This window comes from Callithrix jacchus, chromosome 11, assembly GCF_049354715.1.
Source record: "Callithrix jacchus isolate 240 chromosome 11, calJac240_pri, whole genome shotgun sequence".
In the NCBI taxonomy this organism is placed as follows: domain Eukaryota; kingdom Metazoa; phylum Chordata; class Mammalia; order Primates; family Cebidae; genus Callithrix; species Callithrix jacchus.
Window position 1 is genome coordinate 31095123 of NC_133512.1, and position 14326 is coordinate 31109448.

The following is a 14326-nucleotide window of genomic DNA, read 5'->3' on the forward strand; positions in this document are numbered from 1 at the left end:
TCTGCTGTCCATTATGGTAGCTTGCCTTTGATGCTCGAGTGCTGCCACTTGGCCCCTGCCACCTCAGGATCCAATTATTCTCATTGTATTTAAATTTTGTAGTTGAGTGACTGCGGTTCCTACCTTTAGATCTGACATACAGGGAAAAGCATTTACAGGACTCTTCAAAGTTTCAGGTGCTGCCCTCAAAAATCTGTTTCACAAAGCATTGGTCAAGGATATATCTTCTGCACCCTCCCAGCTGGGATGAGTAGGTCTAAAATGACTAATCTACTCTGTTATCTCAGTCTCCCTAAGCCTTTGGATCCCTTCCTCTACATTAAACCAGAGGAGATCAGGCATTTTCAGCTCACTAACAGTGGGCCATCATTTAATCCATATTTTGGGTAACCAAACAAATAAACTGTTTTAGCCTTTCTTTTAAACTCCCCAAGCTGCAATATTAAATGCAGAATCGCTACTTAGTGGGCCTAATCAATAAATTCAGCCTGATCCAACTCTATGTTCCTTCGACCTTTATCCCACACCCTGTATATCCATTCCCATGCCTGTTCTTCAGATTTCTGTGTATAGAAAACTCAAGCAGTTCTTTTTGAGTGTAGTACAGCTCATCATGGGCGACACTCTGAACATCACCTCTAGGACTTTAGTTATAGGTTTAGAAACAAACAGGGGTGTTGGGGGTGGCTTCTGAAGAGAATCAACATTATCTCATTATCTTGCCCGGCAACTGCCTTGAGGGAGGCCATCACTGTTGCCTCAGGGAATGTGGAGTTTATCTCCTCAGACAAAGGTAGAAAGGCTGATGGCAGCATCAGTTGGCACTACTAAGGATATTGAAGCTATTTCTTCTAGCAAAAGTGTTCATCAGAGTTTGCAAGCTCAGTGTCCTTAGCTTCATCAGGGTCCTCCCATACATCACTATTCCAAGGGTCCCATTCTTTTCCAATCAATGCCCTCACTTTAACGGTAGACACCTGGTGAGGCTATGCCTGCACCTTTCACTGCAAGTCAGCCACTTGCTTGATAAGAGCTTGTGTCTGTTTTTCCACAGTTTTAACTCTTTCTCTACAGGACATAAAACTCTCACTCAGGGCAATCTTAGCAGATTTGAGGCTCAGTCTCTGCTTTTGAAGCCGGGAGTTAGAATTCCTGAGTTTATAATTTTCTTTCATCACTGTCCAGTGAACTTGGGAGCAACCAACTGACTTCATTTTGTTCCTTAGTTCTCCACATATTGTTAAAGGTATTACATACAGAGTTAAACTCCCGGCCTCTCTCAAATGGCAAATGAGTAATATCAAATGCATTTATTTTGTATAACTCTCTAAACAGTTCACACCAAAGACTATGAGTGTTTTCCATACTATTAGTAGAGTCCTTAGCATTTTTGGGTCTAATCATATTAAGCAGCCAACTGCAAAAACCCCAAAACCAACAAAATAACTCCATCCTTAATATTCTGTTCCTCTAGAACCACTCCTGATGCCAAAATCTGTTTTATTCAGGGTTCTCCAGAGGGACAAAACTAATAGGATATATGGGAATTTATTAGATAATATTAACTCACACAATTGCAAGGTCCCACAATAGGCTGTCTGCAAGCTGAGAAGCAAGGAAGCCAGTCCGAGTCCAAAAGCTGAAGAACCTGGAGTTCAATGTCGAGGGCAGGAAGCATCCAGCACAGGAGAAAGAAGTAGGCTGGGGGTAGGTCAGTCTGGTCTTTTCATGTTTTTCTGCCTGCTTTATATTCTGGCTGTGCTGGCAGCTGATTAGATGGTGCCCACTCAGATTCAGGGTGGGTCTGTTTTTCCCAGCCCACTGACTCAGATGTTGATCTCCTTTGGCAACACCCTCACAGACACACCCAGGAGCAATACTTTGCATCCTTCAATCCAATCAAGTTGACACTCAGTATTAATAATCACATTGTCTCAAAACAAACAACAACAACAACAAAAACCTCAGCCATCTTGGCTTTAAGATTTGAACATTGCCCTTTTTGTGGAGAAGGGAGTGAAGAAAAGGAAAATTGGGTGAGAATTATTTGAAAAAGGGGTGGGAGAGGGCATGTTTTCCTGCCTGTGGAAATCCACAGATAACAAATTCATATTGTGCAAAGTTTATTTTTAAAAATACTTTGAAATTAGCTTCTAATGTATATCTGTAAACTCAAATGTATTCACCTTGTTTTTATGTGTTTCTGAATTGATTTGCCACCTGCCTTGGGCTCAAGATACATCAGATTGTTTGAGTCATCATTTGTCCTACAGGCTGCATCCTGAATTAGGGATTCAAGCCATTTTCTTGCCTCCCAGAGAAACATTTGAGATTTCATTCACATCTTTCTTGTTACTAAAACACAAATTTGAACTCAAAATCCTTTTCAGTGGTAAGGCTCTTTCAAATAAAAAGTATGACTATCATAACTTTGTATATATACAAGCACACACACAATATATATACCTACACATATATATAATTTTTTAAGACTCACTATTTAAAACAAAATCTGATGTAATATGTCCCTCTAGGTCTCTTTTGGAATTACTAACTATAGGTCGCTTTGAATTATGGGCTACAGTGCCTGAATGTGCTGAATCCTCTTAGGAGAGCATGGTGGTAAACTCCTCTGAGTGTCACTGTTCCTGTTATTGATGTTGATGGCAGAGCCTTCTAATTCTAACCCCTGCTGAGGCTTTAGAAACCTGGTAGATTGTTAACATGATTAGCAGGAGTTCATGAACTCTGCTCTGTATAAATGCAAAATCCTAGAACTTTGATATGGGATTGTCATTAAAAGGTTTCTCCTCATATGTAAAATATTTTACTAGTTTAAAAAGGACAAACTTATAGAAACTTGTTGGGTTTTAATATTATAGTTTTTATTATATAAATATTGCATTTTCACCAAACATAATATGCTAAGAGAATTTTTATAGAACTTTATTTGGCAATATGCTTATAATTGTCCTATTGCCATTTACAAATAAATAACAAATGTTTTTCTATACACTAAAGGAAGCAATTTAGAAATATTTATTTATTTATATAAAGGAAATGTAGGGTAGCAGCGCAGTGGATATCAGTCATTTGGAAATTATTAGGACCGATAGTCCTTAAAGTGTGTATTTATCACTCATTAAATTAATGAAATGTCCAAAGGAACAATGATTACATTAGATTTACAGTGAAGATACTCGGTTGCATATTGCTGTGATTATAAATCAAGTGTATTTTTAAGGAATTATTTAGATATAGGGGCTAGAAAAAATTTCCTGGGGCCACATTAATTTTTCTGTTCTGGTTGGACATGAAGAGGGAGACAAAGGCTCTCAGAAAGAGAAAGACAGGATGGTGAAGGACAAACTAAGGTGAGTGAGATGCTGTGTTCTTTATTTCTAGTGCAAAATTCCCACTAACTGGAGAGCATTCACCTATATACTTAAAAGTGCTCTTTAAGTATCCTCTAAATACAGAACATTGTGGGAAGGTTCTATTTCTTTTCCAATTTTGTGATCAAGGAACTAAGTTCCTTTTTCTATAGGGGAAAAGTACACTGAATTATCAAAGTAGTGGTCATCTGTCTCTTCCTCCTTCCTTCTCTGTCTTTCTCTCTCTCTCCCCTGTCTCCATCAGTCTCTCTTTTAAGCTGAAGAAACAGATTATCTGCTCTTATTCTAGCTATGGGCTAAGTCACAGGACAAGATTACGTGGGCCTAAAGAGTTCTCTCTGGGAAAGGGCGGCACTTTCTGGAGGGTCCTGGGGTTCTTTGTGTGGAAAGCTGAATTCTCTTGACATTATTAACATTTATTGAGTGTTTTGTGAACAGCTGGGGACATCAAAAGGAATAAGAGCCAGTGCCTATTTTTTTAGGAGATCACAATGTCAGTCTCATTTGTTCAGGGAGAGAAATACATAAACCAGTACCGGCAATGTATCTTTTAAAGTGCCCCAATAGAGGTAAGGACCAAGAGTCTCATAGGTAGATATAAGTAATCTATTGAGCAGCAAGGGAAAGCTTTACAGAGGAGTGACATTTGAGCTTAATCTTAGAGAATGAAGGAGCTCACCAGGCAGGGAACAACATTTCATATAGAGGGAACAGAACATACAAAGAATTATGAAGGAACATGCTATACTTGGGGAGTGACACATAGCCTATTGTGGCCGAACTGCAGGGTTTGAAATGTTTGTGAATACAGAGAGGGAAATTGCAAGAGAGAAGGATGTTAAGGAACACTTCGGCAGTGTTATAAAGAACCTTGTTTGGATTTGGATTTTTATTTTGAGAACCAGAGGGAACCCATCAAAAGTGATTAAAGTTAGTAAAAGAGAAGGTATTAGATTTATGTTTTAGAAAGTTCACTTTGATAAAAGATTGGCCAGAAAAAAGATCAGAAATGAAAGTTAGAAATCCAGGGAGGAGATGATGAGAGCTTTGTATAAAACAGTGGCAGTGGGCCAGGCACAGCGGCTCATGACTGTAATGCCAGCACTTTGGGAGGCCAAGTTGGGAAAATTGTTTGAATCCAGGAGTTTGAGACCAGTGGGACTCCACCTCTACAAAAAAAAAAAAATTTTTTTTTTTTTTTTTTATATGGAGTCTTGCTCTGTCACCTGTGCTGGAGTGCAGTAGTGTAATCTCAGCTCACTGCAACCTCTGCCTCCCAGGTTCAAGTGATTCTCCTTCAGCCTCCTGAGTAGCTGGGATTACAGGCATGTGCCACCATGCCCAGCTAATTTTTGTATTTTTAGTAGATACTGTGTATTACCATGTTGGTCAGGCTGGTCTCAAACTCCTGACCTTATGATCCACCCGCCTCAGCCTTCCAAAGTGCTGAGATTACAGATGTGAGCCACATTGCCCGGCCAAAATTTTTTAAAAATTAGCTGGGCATGGTAGCTCACACCTGAAGTCCTAGCTACTTTGAAGTCTGAGGTGAGAGGATCCCTTGAGCCCAGGAGTTCAAGGTGACAGTGAGCTATGATCGCCACTGTATTATGGCCTATGTGACAAAGTGAGACCCAGTCTCAAAAAAAAACAAAACAAAAAAATCCCCCCCAAAAACCAGTGACAGTAGGATTGGAATATAGGTACAAATTAGATAGTCTAGAAGTAGATTTAATGGCCACTTGGTGATAGATTGGATTTGGTAGTTGAATTAGAGGAAATAATGAAGAATGACTTCAGAACTGCTTTGACTTTGGGAACTGGTAGATAGAGTATGGACGGTGGGAAGAGGTTTTGGAGAAATGGAGATAACTTTGATTTTAGACGTGATCACCAGTCAGTTAGTGATGGCCAATTAGGCTTGTGGGTTTTAGAAGAGAGTGGTTTAAAACATTTGGGAATTGCCATCATTTAAGGGGTAGAAGAAGCCATAGAAATAAACAAACTTGCTCAGCTAGAGGTTCTGGAATGAGAAGAGAAAACTCTAAGGAGTGAGCCCTGGGAAATAATCAGGGAGGCCACAGGAGAAGGAGAACTAGATTAGGTATATGGCCAAAGGGCCAAGGAGTTCCAAGGAGGGAACAGTCAGCAACGTTGCTTGCTGTAGGAAACTGCCCCTGAAGTGCTTTTCCCCAAGTTGCCCACCCAGAAGGGGTGCTCTCTTGGAGGCTAGGAAGAGAGCACTTCCACTTGAGTAAATGTTTCATTCTTTCTCTGTCTTCCTCTTACTTTTGTTCTCCTACACTTTTATGCTTTTTAAAAAAAATTATGATTCCTTTTTGCAATGAATTTAGGGTTCTTTCCATACCCTTAAAAAAATACAGTACTTGCAATTTCTGGTTTAAAAGTAACATATGCTGAAACTTGAGCTACAATTCATTTTGCTTTCAACACAGAATTAATTTTTCTCTACAGATCCAGATCAAACTCACTTCTCTGCTCCTGGAACTTGTTTATCGTGAGACAATCTTCCAGAGCCCAAATCTCATTCTGAGGAGAGGATATATGACCTATACAAGGGCTCAGGCTGCATTGAAGTCTGTTCAGCCACTTGAAGAGTCTCTACCCAAATTCTCTATCATTGTTTCAGAGGTAATCCAAGCATAACAATCATTGATTAACAAGAGCCAGGTGGCCGGGTGTGGAGGCTCATGCCTGTAATCCCTGCACTTTGGGAGGCCAAGGCGGATAGATCACCAGAGGTCAAGAGTTCTAGCCAGCCTGGCCAAAATGATGAAATCCCTGTCACTACTAAAAATACAAAAAATTAGCTGGGTGTGATGCACATGCCTATAATCCCAGCTGCTCAGGAGACTGAGGCAGGAGAATCGCTTGAACTCGAGGCAGAGGTTGCAGTGAGCTGAGATGGTGCCACTGTACTCCAGCCTGGGCAACAAGAACAAAACTCCATCTCACAACAATATCAAAAACCAAAACAAAGCAAAACAAAAAAACCTAAAGATAACAAAAAAGAAGAGCCAGGCATTCTTCTTTTCTAATTCCCAGGTTCCCTGTAACTTCCTGTTACAAAAATAGTTCTTCATCAGATCAACAGGAAACTCAGTCTTTTGGGATTCATACAAACATGAAGCCATCAGCCCTTGTGGCTGAACATCCCACTTACACCAAGTATGAGACATTTTTCTATCCAATGTCACTGGCCCATGGAAAATAAGTAATAAAGAAAAGTATCCAAACTTCTTTGTTTGTGTTGTTGCCCAGGCTGGAGTACAGTGGCATGATCATAGCTCACTGTAGCCTCAACCTCCTGAGCTCAAGCAGTCCTCCTACTCCAGCCTCCCAAGAAGCTAGGTCTAGAGGCTCATGCCACCACACCCAGCTAATTTTTAAAAACTTTTTGTAGAGATGGGGTCTTGCTATGTTGTCTTGAACTCCTGGCCTCAAGCAGTCCTACAATGGTGGGCTCCTAAAGGGATGGGATTACAGGCATGAGACACCATACCCAGCTTCAGGATCCAAAGTTCTATCATATGTTAAAAAAAAAAAAAGTTACAAAGAAGAAATAAAGACTAAAAGAATAAAAGAAGGAAAAGAAAAGTGCTAACATATTTTTCAAGTACCTACCATGAACCAGGCACCTGCTATGTATTTTGGGTTATTTTATTTAATCCTTAAACTCCATGAGTATCATTCCACCCATTTTGCAGATAAGGAAGCTGAAGTTCAGAGATATTAGATACATTCGCAAATCAAACAATGAATATATAATGGACTAAGATTCAAACCATGACAATGGCTCCAAGGCCTATGTTCTTACAATCAAAAAAAAGAAGGTGGCAGAGGAGAAAAAGATAAAAATGGACAGGAGGAAAAGCAGTATTTCTTGCTTCTCAGTTTCTTTCTTGTCAGCTGTTAGAAACTTTTCTTTCTGTTGCCCAAGAATCCCAGCCAGTTTGCTTTATATCTTCTCTTATGGATTCAGGCTGAAGTTTACCCTGGCCCACAATCTCCTCATCCTTCTTTGAGCCTACTGACTTAGAAGATTGTGCATATGTCTGAAAAAGAATACCTCCAGGAAGAGCTAGGGCATGAATCTTACCACAGGAACACACATTCCTCCTGTTTGCACAGCTGTATTTGTTGTTCTTAAATGGTTGAAAAGGGAGGCACAAAGGATACTTAGTTTAGAAAACTTTTCATGGTCTAGCTAGAAGAAATTAAACTAAGGGCCAGAGGTTTCCCACAGCTTTTTCTAGAGGCCAAGATTCTTTTATTTTTGAGTTCTCTCTCTTGTCAGTGAAGAAGCATTATAGCAACTGCTATATAAATGCTACCATTTATTTTTGAAATTTGACTGAGGGATGTTTCTCCCTAAAGAAACTATTTTTCACTCTCCCTAGAAAACATTTAAGATCTCTTTCTAAATGGAGTATTCGTGACTTTTCTTTGACCAAAACTGGGTCATTGTATTCAGTGACCACATCACTCACCAATGCTAAACCATTCTCTTCTGCCTCCTCTAACAACTATGCATCTGTTTTTACAATTTAAAGCAACTATTCATGGAAATACTGCTATGAAGGAAAATACTGTGAGTCAATAAACTTTGGGCCAAGTCCAGTTCTCAGATAATGAAGTCAGTAGTACTTGAACAAGAAGGAATTTGCCTTGTGATAGTAATAAGTCTATTATTTGTATGTTGTAGACATAAATGGCTAAATGTATTTCAAGGTCTTGCTTGAAATTAGTTAAATGGATTTACCTATGCATCCATAACTAATTTATTGGCTATTCATAAAACTATTTTTGCTTACATCATAATTACCAGTGAGTAGGATTTATTTAATAACTGTAATAGAGAAGAATATTTATTTATAGTAAATATAGGGCCTCATCGGTATTGCTTTGTGTTGCTTGAGCAACACAACACTTATACCTTTTGGGCAAAAGTGGTGATACCTTACCTTAGATAACTCAAGGGACAAGCTGAATGCTTAATAGTGAAAATATTGGTCCACAAAATAAAGGCTTGTTAATATTGCAATGAGTAGGAAATTGTTAATATCCTAATGAAATATTACTGAAAAGGTAGGTACCTGTTTTACTGTCACTGTCTCTAAACTAAATGGATCCCAAATCAGATTCTGTGAAGTATAAACCATATTAAAAATTATATTTGGGCCAAAAGTCCCTTCTCCTTTCTAAAGCAATTACAATTTTGATCAAATCAATACTGAACAATATTACTTTTTCTTCCTAGCTATGGTGTGTCTAGAAATGGTTTGTGGCAGAGAAGTCTTTTTATAGCTTTGCTTTCAACATGCATTTACGTTTTAATGATACATTCTCTGCCAGTGAAAATGTAATTGTAGTACACAGAAAATAAGCTTTCTGAGTGTATTTAAACTGTCAACAGTGAGCTGTCTGACATACAACATTACTCTGCTTCCGCCTTTAATGGCTAGGTTGTTTTCTAAAGACAGTCTAATGACACAAGACTCGTAAATGCTGTCAGACCATGTGAACTAAGAATGACCTGAGTGAATAGAGATGCTTTGGCCATCTGTCATTGATAGCCATATTGATCTGGAGATGGTGGCTGAGGGCACTGTGTACTGAGGGTATGGCGGTTTGCTGAGGTGATGATAACCATCACTGATACCTTTGTTATGTACTTTATTTCTCATTGTATCATCCCCAGCTATGGAGCCCTTGAGCAGCATGTAACCTGGTTTAAAAGGTACACTTCTAGGTCAAAAGGGTACATCAGTCCTCATATATTATTCTCCTAGGTCACCATTTAGCATGCCTTAGGAAAGTTTCCCTCCCCAGTTGCAGAAAAAGAGCTTTTTAAAAAGTATTTATTTGAAAAATTTCAAGAATAAGGAAGTTATATATACTACCTGGATTCATGAATTGTTACTATTTTGCCTTTGGCTATGTATCTGTGAACCATTTCAGATAAAGTTGCAGATATGATGGACAGTTCACCCTTAAATACTTCAGCAAATACTTTCTAAAATTAAGGCTATTTTTCTATCAATTCACAATGCCATTTTACAACTGAGAAAATTAACGTAATTCCTAAATATAATCCAATAACCTATCCATATTCAAATTTCTCCATTTGTTCCCCAGATGTTTATAATTTTTTTTTCCAACCTAGGACCCATTCATGGTTGGTTTACAACTGATTGTTATGATCTTAAATTAAAAGAGCTATTTTAATCTTAAAAAGGCATGGCAAAATGAAGAGAAAAACATTGACCTCAGGCTCTATTATGGGTAGAAATAGGTAATTAAAGTGTTTCAAACATTTTTGTAGAGTCAGGGTCTCACTATATTGACCAGGCTGGTCTCAAACTCCTGAACTCAAGGGATTCTCCTGCCTCAGCCTCCCAAAGTGCATGTAAAGTCTAAGCAATTTAGATTCTAGCTGGTGAAATTCTCGCCAAGTTTAAATGTTGGAGTAAGGCGCTTGTGTCTTCTCTTTTAGGAGAGAATGATTTTTCTTTTTGGGATATCCCTCTTTTTCAATCCTTGCATGTTAATGAGAAGTGAAACTCTTAAAAGACTGCCTTAGATAAATATTTACATATTAGTGAGTAGTCAGGAAAAATTGAATGGTGACGTTGGAACAATGAATACATTATTAATATTATGAGAAGTCATAGTTGTGAATGACAGATCATCTCAAAAGTAGTATTTAGTTCTAAAAGTTGTTACACAGTGGGTTTAATTAGTCACTGTGGTTTGATGTTGCATATAGTGGCTGTAGCTCATTTGGATTAATACAGTAAGCAAGTGATAACAAGTATATGAGAATTAGAACACATAGTAATAAACACAAATGTAATGAAATGCATATTCTGTATATGAGAATGACCTTTGTTTTTTATATCTCTCTGTGGTCTCATAAAGATAGTTCTCATTGGCTAGCACTCCATGCTATTGTCTTATATATTAAAAGGAGTCCAGTAGAGTGTAATATGTTTACATAGTGGAGACTTTGTAAATGTTAATCATTGATGATATACAAGCCATCTTTCACCCTTTGATGTGATCTTAAGATCACAAAATAAAGCAATAGGGTTGAAAAATTATATAATGTATAAGGGAAACAAACACTAAAGGGATCTGGGAATGTAATATAATTTCTCAATGGTTACAGTAATCTTCACTGATACAAAAATGTTTCTACTTATTAGCTTTATTTCTTTATTATTTGTTTATTGTTTCTATTTATATATTTTAATTCAACATATATTTGTTACGAATTTTCTATGTTCCAGGCCACTGGTGTGGAGTCATTTTATTTATTCATGTATTGGAGACAGCATCTTATTTTGTTACCTAGGCTGGAGTGCAGTGGCAGTACAATCATAGCTCACTGCAGCCTCAAATAAATTCTCAGGCTCAAGAAGTCATCTAGCCTCAGCCTCCTGAGTAGCTAGGGGTACAAGTGTGAGCTACTGCACCCAGCTCAAGGCATTTTTTTTTTTGAGGCGAAGTCTTGCTCTGTTGCCAGGCTGGAGTGAAGTGGCATGATCTCGGCTCATGGCAACCTCCAACTCCCTGATTCAAGCTATTCTTCTGCCTCAGCCTCTTGAGTAGCTGGGATTACAGGCATGTGCAACCATGCCCAACTAATTTTTGTATTTTTAATAGAGACAGAATTTCACCATGTTGGCCAGGATGGTCTCGATCTATTGACCTCGTGATCCATCTGCCTCAGCCTCCCAAAGTGTTGGGATTACAGGCGTGAGCCATTGTGCCCGGCCAAGGCATTATATTTTTTTAAAAATCTTTTTTTTTTTATGGATAAATGAAACATAAAAATGGAATAGTATAATGGATTCCTATGTATCCATCATTCAGCTTTGATAACTTACATTTTGCAGCTCTTGTTTAATCTATCCTACCCACTATTCGGGAGAAGTGCTGAAGGAGTATTTTATTTTTTTACTATTTAGCAAACTATTAGTTATTTTTTTTTATTGTACTTTAAGTTCTGGGGTACATATGCAGAATGTGCAGGTTTGTTACATAGGTACACACATATCATGATGGTTTGCTGCACTCATTGACTTTTTATCTATATTAGGTATTTCTCCTAATTCTATCCCTTCCTTAGCCCTCCATCCCCAACAGGCCCCATTGTGTGATGTTCCCCTCCTGTGTCCATGTGTTCTCATCGTTCAACTCCCACTTATGAGTGAGAACATGCGGTGTTTGGTTTTCTGTTCTTGTGTTAGTTTGCTGAGAATGATGGTTTCTAGTTTCATCCCTGTCCCTGCAAAGGACACGAACGCATCCTTTTTTATGGCTGCATAGTATTCCGTGGTGTATATGTGCCACATTTTCCTTATCCAGTCTATCATTGATAGGCATTTAGGTTGGTTCCAAGTCTTCGCTATTGTGAACAGTGCTGCAGTAAACATATGTGTGCATAGGTCTTAGCAGAAATATTTATAATCCTTTGGGTATATATGCAGTAATGGGATTGCTGGGTCAAATGGTATTTCTGGTTCTAGATCCTTGAGGAATTGCCACACTGTCTTCCTCAATGGTTAAACTAATTTACACTCTCACCAACAGTGTAAAAGCATTCATACTTCTACACATCCTCTCTAGCATCTGTTGTTTCCTGACTTTTTAATGATCACCATAATAACAGGTGTGAGATGGTATCTCAATGTGGTTTTGATTTGCATTTCTCTAATGACCAGTGATGATGAGCTTTTTTTCATGTTTGTTGGCTGCATAAATGTCTCCTTTTGAGAATTGTCTGTTCATATACTTTGCCCACTTTTTGATGGGTTGTTTGTTTTTTTCCTTGTAAATTTGTTCAAGTTCTTTGTAGATTCTGGATATTAGCCCTTTGTCAGATAGATAGATTCAAAAACTTTCTCCCATTCTGTAGATTGCCTGTTCACTCTGATGATATTTTCTTTTCCTGGGCAGAAGATCTTTAGCTTACTTAGATCCCATTTGTCTGTTTTGGCTTTTGTTGCCATTGCTTTTGGTGTTTTAGTCATGAAATCTTTGCCTATGCCTATGTCCTGTCCTGAATGGTATTGCTTATGTTTTCTTCCAGGGTTTTTATGGTTTTAGGTCTTACATTTAAGTCTTTAATTCATCTTGAGTTAATTATTGTGTAAAGTGTAAGGAAGTGATCCAGTTTCGGCTTTCTGAATAAGCCTGGCCAGTTTTCCTAACACCATTTATTTAATAGGGAATCCTTTCCCCATTGCTTGTTTTTGTCAGGTTTGTCAAAGATCGGATAGTCATAGATGTGTGGTGTTATGTCTGAGGCCTCTGTTCTGTTCCATTGGTCTATGTATCTGTGTTGGTACCAGTACTATGCTGTTTTGGTTACTGTAGTCTTTTAGTATAGTTTGAAGTCAGGTAGTGTAATGCCTTCAGCTTTGTTCTTTTTGCTTAGGACTATCTTGGCTGTGGGCTCTTTCTTGATTCCATATGAAATTTAAAGTAGTTTTTTCCAATTCTGTGAAGAAAGTCAATGGTAACTTGATGGGGATTGCATTGAATTATAAATCACTTTAGGCAGTATGGCCATTTTCACAATACTAAATTTGATTCTTCCTAATCATTAGCATGGAATGTTTTTCCATTTGTTTGTGTCCTCTCTTATTTCCTTGAGCAGTGGTTTGTAGATCTCCTTGAAGAGGGCCTTCACATCCCTTGTAAGTTGTATTCCTAGGTATTTTATTCTCTTTGTGGCAATTGTGAATGGGAGTTTACTCGTGATTTGGCTCTCTGTTTGTCTGTTATTGGTGTATAGGAATGCTTGTGATTCTTGCCCATTGATTTTTGTATCCTGAGACTTTGCTGAAGTTGCTTATCAGCTTAAGGAGATTTTGAGCATAGACAATGGGGTTTTCTAAATGTACAACCATGTTGTCTGAAAATAGAGACAATTTGACTTCCTCTTTTCCTAATTGAATATACTTTATTTCTTTTTCTTCCCTTGATTGCCATGGCCAGAACTTCCAATACTATATTGAATAGGAGTGGTGAGAGAGGGCATCCTTGTCTTGTGCCAGTTTTCAAAGGGAATGCTATTTTTTGCCCATTCGATTTTTGCCCATTCAGTATGATATTGGCTGTGGGTTTGTCATAAATAGCTCTTATTATTTTGAGATATGTTCCATCAATACCTAGTTTATAGAGAGTTTTTAGCATGAAATGTTGTTGAATTTTGTCAAAGTCCTTTTCTACATCTTTTGAGATAATAATGTTTTTTTTTTTGTATTTAGTTTCATAACCTACCTTTTTCTTTAATAACATAAATATATTTCCAAGTCAAAATAACTGTTATTAGTTTTAATGACTGCCTACTATTCCATTTTATTTTATTTTATTTTTTTAAATTTTTTATTGGATTTTAGGTTTTGGGGTATGTGAGCAGAGCATGCAAGACAGTTGCGTAGGTACACACATGGCAGTGTGCTTTGCTTTCCTTTTCCCCTTCACCCACATTTGGTATTTCTCCCCAGGCTATCCCTCCCCACCTCCCCCTTCCACTGGCCCTCCCCTTTTCCCCCCAATAGACCCCAGTGTGTAGTACTCCCCTTTCTGTGTCCATGTGCTCTCATTTTTCATCACTCGCCTATGAGTGAGAATATGCGGTGTTTCATTTTCTGTTCTTGTGTCAGTTTGCTGAGGATGATGTTCTCCAGATTCATCCATGTCCCTACAAACAACACAAACTCATCATTTCTGATTGCTGCATAATATTCCATGGTGTATATGTGCCACATTTTTCCAATCCAGTCTATTATCAATGGGCATTTGGGTTGATTCCAGGTCTTTGCTATCGTAAACAGTGCTGCAATGAACATTCGTGTACATGTGTCCTTATAGTAGAACGATTTATAGTCTTTTGG

General features: G+C 38.1%; 1 protein-coding gene across 3 annotated transcripts in view; it reads left to right on the forward strand.

The window, feature by feature from the left end:
• The window catches only part of SKAP2 (src kinase associated phosphoprotein 2), a 432987-nt gene that overhangs the window by 85792 nt on the left and 332869 nt on the right, over window positions 1–14326 (forward strand). Inside the window, exon 4 of one of the 3 annotated variants that reach the window (XM_078342524.1) lies at window positions 5871–6047. The exons of the other annotated variants lie outside the window; for them this stretch is intronic. The gene's annotated coding sequence lies outside the window, so the exon portion shown is untranslated. The remainder of the gene's footprint in view (window positions 1–5870; window positions 6048–14326) is intronic. 3 annotated transcript variants of the gene reach the window in all.